Genomic DNA, 10,026 nt, shown 5'->3' on the forward strand with positions numbered 1-10,026 from the left:
TTTATAAGCAAACTAGAGTAAAACAAAAGTAATTTTTAAACAACTTTGTTTTTAAATCAAGTATTTCAATTAATGAAATAGAAAACAAGCACAAATTTGTGGAAGATTTAAATCTGTGGACTACTGCATATGCCATGTACAAAATGAGCCTTATGTGGGCAAGATGTTAATGTGGCTCACCTGGACTCTGCTCCCAGAGGCTTCCCTGCTGTTCTCACCTTGGGAAGATCAAAAGCACCCTTGGCTGTTGTGTGTAGTCCTCAGCTGGGGTGAGTTACAGGGGAGTGTGGCAGGCATGAAATCGTGATAAAACTCCATATACTCTAGTTGTCTGTCTTACTGTCTGCAGTTGGGATGGGGGCAAAAACAGCTTTAGAGAAATAATAAAGGAGAACAGTAATCATTGGGGCTGTTTTTCTATGAGAAATAATGAGAGTCTAGCATCAGAAGCAGGGGAGTGTAGAGATAATAAAAGGGCAGGTGTTTTCAGTTTATTAAAATCTGAATTTCTCAATTAAACATCATAATGTGTTTTTGAGAAAATTTTAGCTTTGTTTTGGGGGTTTTTGTGTCTTATATCTCTAAAATTTAGGTAATTAACCTAAAGATAAGTAAATAATTCTAGTGTTCTGTTGGGAAGCCAAATTTGTTCTTTTTTGTCACCCTCAATATAAGAAACACTGACATTCCTGTGTGATGCTAATTAAAGAGAAAAAAAAAAGATGAGTCAGTCGTCCAATTTAAAATGTTTTATATGGAAATTGATGTGGCAGCCTCACCTAGGCAAATGCTGTTATTCCTTAATGAAACCTGCAGATTTTAGACCATTCCTTGGGAGAGGACTTTATACTTTGTCTTTGCCAGCAGTGTATGAAAACAGGGGGGTGTGGTTTTGGTACTTTAGGTGAACCAGAGGTGCAACTTTATATAAAAAGATATTCCACTTTTATTTCATCCTCTGACCCTTCGTAGGCCACACAAAGATCGTAGTAGATGCAGCTATATTAATTCCTGGACCTAAAGTTTTACCATCCATGCTGCACTATCAATGGTGTTGGGGAGAGAAAGCCTTGATGCTGTGCAAGCACTGACCAGCAATAGCTGAATGGTGTCAGGGGCTGCCCTGCTACCACAGGGCTTTGGCCACAGAGGCAAAGAACCGAGCCTCCATCTCCATCAGGCTGCAGGGCTAACTCTGCCCCAGCACAGCCGCTGAGCTGGCACGGGGGGGTCCAGCAGATCCCCTGCACAGTGGCAGCCCCTGCTCACATCTGGGCTGCAGACCTGCCCTACTCCCAGCATACAGAGCCTTCCATAAGGCTCCCAAGACAACAGGGATGTGGCTGTTCTTGGGAAGTGCTGCAGAGAGCCCAAAGATGACTGAGGGATTGGAGCATCTCTCACGTGAGGACAGTGAGCAAGCTGGGGCTGTTGAGGCTTGAGAAGGGAAGGCTCAAGGAGGGAAGCATCTCCATGTGTAATAGTGGGTGGGAGTAAAACATCTCCTCTTGGTTGTATCCGTGGGAGGTACAAGACAGCGCAAATTGAAATACCGGGAATTCAACTGAAACATCTGTTTTGTTTTTTTTCATGAGGGTGATCAAACAGTGCAACAGGCTGCCCAGAGAAGTTGTGGAGTCTCCTCCACAGAGGTATTCAAAACCCGCTTGGAAACAGTCCTCGACAGCTGTAGGTGACCTTGTTTTGAGCAAGGGTTTGTTGCACTAGGCAGTCTTCAAAGGGGCAATAACCCTGGGGCTGCAGGAAACTTTCCTACAATTGCCCACAGTGTGATCACGTAAGTGCCTGCCCAGCTGTGGTGAAATTGACACTTATTATCTAAATTAAGATCTTTGACATTTTAAAAATTCCAAGTATAAAAATAATTGCTATTGTTTTGTCTCAGTATTAGTTGTATCTCTGTTGGAACTTGGGTGAGTTTCAGAATTTATCATGGTGGTTGCCTCTCCCACCTGTGTGTGCTGCAAGCTCAACATTATCCAAGCAGAGCTGCCCCAGCAGCATTGTCAGCGTGTCCTTTACCATTTCAAGGTGATAGCACAGGAATTTAAGTAGAATGGCATGATGGCAAATGGAGGAGAGGGGGGAAAATGAAATTTTTAGCTTCTTCTCAGTTTAAATGCTCCTGTGCAGGGATGGCTGTATTTTCATGAATACAGACACAGAAATGAGTTTCAGCATGGTTACTCAGCTGTGAGTCAGTCAAGGTCTGCAGGAGAAGATACTGCTCTTCAGGGAGATTTTCACTGAGCTTCTCGTCCAAAGGAGCCCGTTGACATCTGAACTTGTCTTTACGAAACGACATGTGTGGGTTGCTGGACTGTAGCTGTGTCTGCAATCTTTATCTGTACCCATTTGCTTTGCATAAATACATAAAGATGCCGAATGGAAGGAAGGGCGCTCCCGGCTTGCTGCTGGCTTCTACATGGACTCTTTGTGCCACCTAGTGGACCTGGGTCTATTCCAGTGATCATGGCACATCCTGGAAACGATGTTCGGGTTTCTCTGTAGAAATTCTAGATTTTTAGTATTTCTATAATAAGGTACACTAAACTCAAAGTACAAGACTTGCTAATAAAGCTATGCATGCCTGAAGCCCATTCATCATTTTGATGCTGAGATCTGTGATTGTATCACTTTCCAGAAATTGTTGGTTCTTAAGGAAAAAAACCCAAAACAAATCCACTTTTACTTATTTCCTGCTCCAGGAAAGTGACAGGTTCGACTTTTGCCAACAAAGGTCTGATGTAATTGAGCAATTTGATCAATCTGAAGGAACTGGCAAAAGTTGGATTCACCTCTTTCCTGGTGGCTACTTTTGAAGTTTTTCTTTCTACCTCTTAAAAATGTGCAAGTGCTGTGGAGAGCAGTAAAGCCTAACACAGCAAAACCCCTGCATCTTTTGGAGGAATGCTACAAAATTCAGCTCTGGTAATCAAGGTGCTTTGTATCTGTGTATTTTGGATATAAATCCATATATACATATGTAACACAATGTTAAAAGTAGCAGTCAATATACCTAACAGCCATCTAAATAGACTTGGTGCATGAGCTTTAACTTCTGAATTATCAGTGCCCTGTAGACTGTGGCTTTAGTTGTGGTGGGACTGGACAGGGAACAGACTGTGCCTCCCAGGGCTAGTCATCTTTAGATGACTGCAGGTGAAAAAGTGATTTCTAGCAATTAGTGTTTATTTAGAGTCATAGACTAGATTTTCTCGCAAATATCACTTGGACGCAGGAGTTCACTGAGCAACAGCTCACTAAGGAGTTGGAGAATATCAGTTAATGTCCACCTAAACTTATATTCTTCCTTTAAAACCTCTGGTATTGGGCACAGTCAGAGACAAAAAAAAAAGGGGGAAGATAGCTCTTTGGTCCAACCCAGCATGGATCTTACTCTTTTTAAGAATATCAGAAGGACCACTTCTGACTGGGCCAAAAAATTAAGGAGCAGACAAAGTCTAAAGCTGCAAGGCCTTTTTCTCCAGGGACCACCTGAATCTGGAGAGCTGGCTGACAAAAATCATTTGTGTCAGTGATGGAGGATCATGAATCGTGTGACCAATGCTGGTTCCAAATGTGGAAGAGTCTCAATGGGACTAAGAGCAGCATGTGCTTTTACCATGTTCTCCCCGGGAAACTCGGGAAACAGGTGTCCAGCACTGGTAAAGTCTTGCAGTAGAGAGCTGAATTGGAAGAGTGGAGCCCCAGAAGAGCTGATACAACTCCCGGATTTAAGGCTATGAGAAAGAAGGGAGGCTGATTTCTCTGCTTCTGTGTTGGGGGACAGTTGGTTCTGGTTTTGTTTCTTGCAGTTTTTCCTATTTTTCAGTAAATTAAGGGGATAAGTATTTGCCTAGCTACAGCACGGGCTAGGCGCTGGATTCAGCCTTCGGTCTTGCCGGGAGAAGAGAACAAACGGGGGTTCAGAGCGCGGTGCATCTGGAGCTGCGGACCTCTCCACCTCGGGCAGTGCAATGGTGCTGGGTCCCGGTGAATGCGGATAGACCCGGCTTTACCCCTTCCTTGCCAGCAGCAGGGGCCGAGAGGGATGCGGGCAGGGATGCGGGCGCGGCCGGGGCGCGGCGCTGCGGGGCGCCCGTGAGCGGCGGCGGCCGCGCTGCCATGGGGCGGCCGCCGCGGGGGCGGCATCCGACGGGCTGGGCGGCACCGCGCCCGCAGCAGCCACCGGCGCTTCCCTCTGGCAGCACGGAGAGGGAGCACAGGTAGGACCCTGCGCCCCACCCCTTTCCCCCGCGCAAGGGCCGCTGCGGTGCCGGTAGCGGGAGGGAGCCTCGCCGCAGACCGAGCTCCGCAGCCTCCCGCGGGGCTCCGCATCCCGGCCTCGCCGCTCCGGGAACGTTCGCCGTGCGGAGCCTCCCGCTGTCGTGCGGGGCCGTGCGGGGCTGTCCCTGCCGCTTTGTGCTGCCCGCTCTGCGCTACATGTGCCCTTTGGCTCGGCAACGCCAGCGGCGAGCTGCCCGGGGGCAGGAGGCTGCGCCGGGAGGACGGGCACGAACCCCCCCGGTAAGTAGTTCCCTGCCGCCGATGGGCTGCCTTTGTTCGGTGGAAGGTGTAAGGAGGCGTGCGGGTGATTTTCAGAAGGTGTCACTTCACGGCTGCCGCGGAATTCAATGGCTGGGCTGGTTCTCTCCGATTCCTTCTGCTTCCCCTTTGTTAGCGGTTTCCCGGGGAGTCCTGTATTGTTTCAGCTTCACTGAAAAAAAGCAGGAGCTGTCAAAGAGATGACTTTGTTCCCTGCGATGCTTCTCTAGAGCAGCATCGCTTTGTTCAAGCTCCCGTGAGCCATTTGTCACACAAGTGCCGCCGCGCTGCCGTAAGGAGCGGGCTCCGCTCCGGGCGGGCGGCGGGGCCGCGTCCCTCTTCCTTTGCCTTTCCCAACAGCTGGAGCAGGTAAGCCAGAGGTAATACCATTTCACATGGGAAATCCATCTCCACAGTTACGCCATCTCCTCAGTTAGAAAACGTCTGTTTCAGCGGCAGAAATGTGTGTAACGCGCATCTTTTCTGTGTCACGGAGGGATTTTTAATGAATGACGGTTTGAGGGTTTTTAATTAATTTTGCTGGTGTTGCCACTAGTCAGTTACAAATCCGGTTCTCCGTAGCTGTAGGATGTAAAACGTTATTACGCCTCTGCTCTGTCGTTTTAAGTGTAAAAATGCCCAGTTAAAACACAGTTCAAGGAGTAAATAGAGACCTGGAAACCACAACTGTGCATCCTGAAAATTTAATATGCCTGACAATAATGGCACTGAAAATGATCTGCTGTTGGGGGGATGGGACCATGGAGAAAGGGAAGAGTAATTTGCAACCACAGGCCTAATAATAGATATTCTGTTGATAATAGCTACATAGATAATATAATTTGTTGTCTTCCCAAACACATTTTCTGTACATACCTTAAACGGTGTTGTATGAAAAGAGCTGTTTTCTTAGACTCTGGGTTATTTAAGATAGCTGATAGCACTAATATGTTTTAACAGATTAAAGATGATAAATTAGAGCCAGAACTGGCTTTTATTTGATATTTTGTAATGCATGCTCAGTAGATTCCCATCACTGAAATAAATCTAATTGCACCTTGCATAGACAATTAAGTCTTGTAACTGTACCAAAACATTAATCAATAGGTGTAAATGTTATCGTGAGTTTTTTAAACAAAGCCATTGATACTGCAGTAGCCAGCAGTTCTGTGTATTACTGACTTTGGGTGGTTTGAGTGCAGGTCAGGAATTCATCAAATAGACAAATTCAACTCCTCCTTGGCTGCTATCAGTTTATCAGGTTAGACATCGTGTTTGGGATTGAATATTTCATTGCAATGAAATTAGCAATTAGCTTGAATTGAACATTGTCAAGTGTGTTGAAATTTTATATGAAATTGATTTGTATGTTTATTTGTGCTCCAGTTGGATAATTGCAAGAATTACTGTGGAAATATTTGTTGGTAAATATGGTACATAGCAAAGAGGTTGCTTCTGGTTGGTATTGGTTCTACTTTTCTCCAACAGGAAAATGTCTTAGTGCACCCTGTTCTAAAATTAAGGGCCATTTTCAAACACCCTCTTGGGCAATCCTGCATTTTAGAGAGAATTTCTTCACACTTACAAGCAAAAATTCTTTTTTATTTATATACCGTATTACAGAATTCTTAAAAGCGCACTGGTTGCAAACACAGTTGGTCTGAAGTGTGAATGGCTTGCTGGGTCCTGTGCTAAGACACTGACTTTTTTCTTCCTTCCCCACACACCACCCCCCCCTTCAAAGTTTGTCCCTTATAGGTTTTTTTTTGGTCTGTTGTTTTGTGAGGTTACGCAGGTAGTAGCATTTGTGAAACGGAAGGGCATTTGGTAAAATCTTTTTTTTTAAACATACGGTTCCTTGAAACCTTAACAAAATTTATTAACTACTAAAAATATTGTTTGGCAGTGATATTTCACTTTAAATACAGATACTAAAAAGCAGCTGTTTTGGTTTCACACTTCTGATTACAGCAATAAAAATAACTTTTGCAGTTTCTTCTGCCTGGGCTCTTAGTCACTCTGAATAGGGTATCTCAATAGGTATCTCAGGCACTGAAAATGGATTTGTCTGTTACTAATGTAGTTTAGAGTTATTTCAATATTGCTATTATAGATGTGTCAGGTAAGCTCTTTTTAAATAAGAAACACATGGCATAATAAGTGTTGAGTGAAATGTGGTGATGGATTTATGAATATGAATATATTTGGTTGTTATTTTAGAATGAAATCTAACACAAACAGAATTTTTATAGGCAGTGTTAGCTTGAAGGACTATGTTTTGACTTTTAGTCCTCACAAGCCAAGAGACAAGACTTTTTTTCATATTCTGAATTATTCATATTTGAAAATTGCTGAATCTGATTGTTGAGAGGATTTCCCCCCCCCCCATAAAATCAATGTAGCCTTTATTCCATAAAGGCCCAAATTAGAGAATCATGGCAAAAATGGATAAACCTACTATTGGCATGTTGGAAAAGTACAGTCAATTTTTTTGGAATCAACAGACTCAGAGCAATGTAGTTGCATAATAGCTGCCATAATAGTTGGCATAGCATGCCGTACAGCATGATGGAAATGTTGAGATGCTCTAAACTCGTGCATGTAGCCATCGAGCCAATGAATTTGAACAATAATAAAGTTGTATAAACTACACTGTAACATAGAATTGATTGGTGTTAATAGAAGGCAAACTAGAGTTACAGGGTTAACTTTAATTACATCACTGCGTCTACTGGAGGGGCCAAATTTTTTTTATCTGTTATTTAAATTAGTTAGTGATGAATAAAAATTGTGTTTGTTTCCATGGAGACTCCATGAGTTCTGCCTTTAGGGAACAATCAGTTGTTTTTTAGATCTTACACTTATTTTTTCCCATCATTTTCTGAAGGAACTTTTACTCCTTTTGACTCTGCATCACACAACTTCTCTCTTTAAGAGCTAAAATATATTTTGCCAGAAGCACACAGCATTTACTCTTGCTTCACATTCAGCATTTTCACTTATACTGGTAAACCTTACAAAGAAATAAAATTGAGTTGTAACAAATACTTTTTAATTAATGCTGTTCAAGACCAGTGCATCATGTGAGCCAAATCACAGTGATCTGGTAATTAAGTTTGGTGGGAAGAAAAATGTAGAGATGTTGCTGCATGTATTCCTGGGTAAGTGGCTTAGAGTGCTATTTTGCCACACACTGAGAGAGCAGCTTCAGATGCCGCTACAAATGTGTAAAGTACATCAATACATTTTTAAATATCGTTCAGTTTCCTCTTTATATATGCAGGCTGTGTACCAAATTGTGGGAGTAAAGGTTTTATGCCTCTAACAAGGCCACTTAAGAAAATACTGTCATATGCAGATGATTTTAGTGCATTTAATTCACATCCCAATGTTGCTTTGAAATGGCTTATTGTTTTAACGCTAACACATGTGAAAGCTTTATTTTCTTCTCCATTATTGCCTTGAGAAAAACAGTAAGAAAATGATCAAAATACGTAAAAACTTTCCTCACACTTTGGTGTTTGGGAGTGCAAACTGCTGTGCATTTTGCTGGCATGCTTGACCATCTCTTTTATTACTCAGCATGTTTTGAAAGTCAGCTGTCAGACTTGGGCAGCTCCATAAAGCAGCTCAGTCTAGTGGTTTGTGGCAAGGCTTCTGTAGGAGGATGCTGCACGTTGAAGATTATGTTTACTGTTAAGTTGAAATGTGGAGGGAGGGTGATGAAAAGAATTGAAGTGAAATGAACCATACAAAATTCTGACTTTCATGTTGCTCTTCAAAGAAAGTTGATATTCTTGAAAGTAACATGCTGTCTTTCTCTGTGGCTTTTAAGAAAGCTGCATTTGAAACTTCAGCACAGAAAAAAGGAAAGAAAAGAAAAAGATACACTGTAATCAGTGATCTGTGGAACAGTTTGGGCCAGATGAGAAAAATAGTGATAGGAAACCCTGTGAATCTGTATTATCTTTGGGTATCTGTTGGCACATATGTGAGACAGTTGTGTTGAGTGGATTCATCTGCCAATAAAACCAAAGTGCCTTCCATGTTGTAGAACCTCTTTTCTGTTGCTTATAGCTTGGGCAAATTTTAGCCATGTGCTCTGTAGCTCATCATACATATTTGTGACTCACGTTAATTTTTATTGTAGTTATTAATTAATTGAGAATTAGGTTGGTGTTTTGCCTTGCTAATAAATCCTAAGACAGTTCAGAAACATGGTACTGTTCTGCTTTTTTGCTAGGCTCCAGATCCTGCTAAGGCAGTGTCCTTTTGTCCAATCTTCATTTTTACTGTCTTCATGAAGGTCTGCCCAAGTTTTCTGTCCTAAGTCTACGAAATGCCAGTCTACAAAAGAAGTTAAAATACTTAATCTACAAACTATACATACACTTTCAACACTGTAGTTTTCACATACTCGTGAAAATTTTAGCAAGTAAAATGAGAGATTACATGTTTATTCAACACCAGTGCTACAGAGTATTTTTAACAGCGGCCTCAGTGGTACTTGCTATATCTCAGCAGCAACTGAAGTGGGACTGTGGCTATGCTGGAGACAGAATTAAGGTTTTCAACAGGACAAAGATGATGTAGTTATGAACTGTATAAGGAAGGGATTGGGCAGTAATTCTTTGGAAGAGCTGTGGTTTATGGTGGTTTATTCAAGTTGCTGCTGCAATAAAAACAAACATTGCATGGTGATACATAAGATAGGACAACAGCATGGAAGACACAAGAAGTCCTCCTCAACTCTAACACCATGTCCAGGTAGGCTGCACACTTCAACAAAAATGTGTATGAATTGGAGAGTAGCCAGACGAATGAAAATAACTAAAATATTTAGAATATATGGCTTATGAATGAATGCTGAAATGTCTGGAGTTGTTTCAGCTCAAAGAATGAAGACTGTCATGGTTAACAAGACAGGACAACTTTTTAATGTCACAAAGCTGTTGTGAAGCAATGTTGTCCATGCCTGTGCCCAACCAGATGACATGTAGTGGGCTCAGCAATAATGAGGTTGATGCAATAGAATAGATTACTGAGTTTGGATTTCCATGATTTTAGCATCATTAAACACTGTTTGGGTATTAATCAGGAATGACATAAATACAGTTGAATTCTTTCTGGAGCAGTGTGGTGGAACAGATTACTCTTTGAGGTCTCTTGTAATCTCCTTAATCTTCAACATCCATGCATCCTGATGTTGATCAGATTGTACCTTGTTCCCTCACCAGTGCTGCATGTGGCAGAATTGCCTGTATGTGACGTCTCCAAAGTGCTCAAGGCTCTGAGCAGAGCAGTTCAGAGCTTTTGCTGTCACCCCTTGGTTCGGATCAGCTCTGACATCCATTCCTCTCTCCTTTCATAGTGATTCCTCTGCTGGTGCTTGGGCAGGAAGTGTGAGGGAGGAAAGTACCACGGGACCCTGGGAGGAGCCTGAGATCCAGCTGACTT

Source organism: Fringilla coelebs (assembly GCF_963513975.1).
Source record: "Fringilla coelebs genome assembly, chromosome: 4".
Classification (NCBI taxonomy): domain Eukaryota; kingdom Metazoa; phylum Chordata; class Aves; order Passeriformes; family Fringillidae; genus Fringilla; species Fringilla coelebs.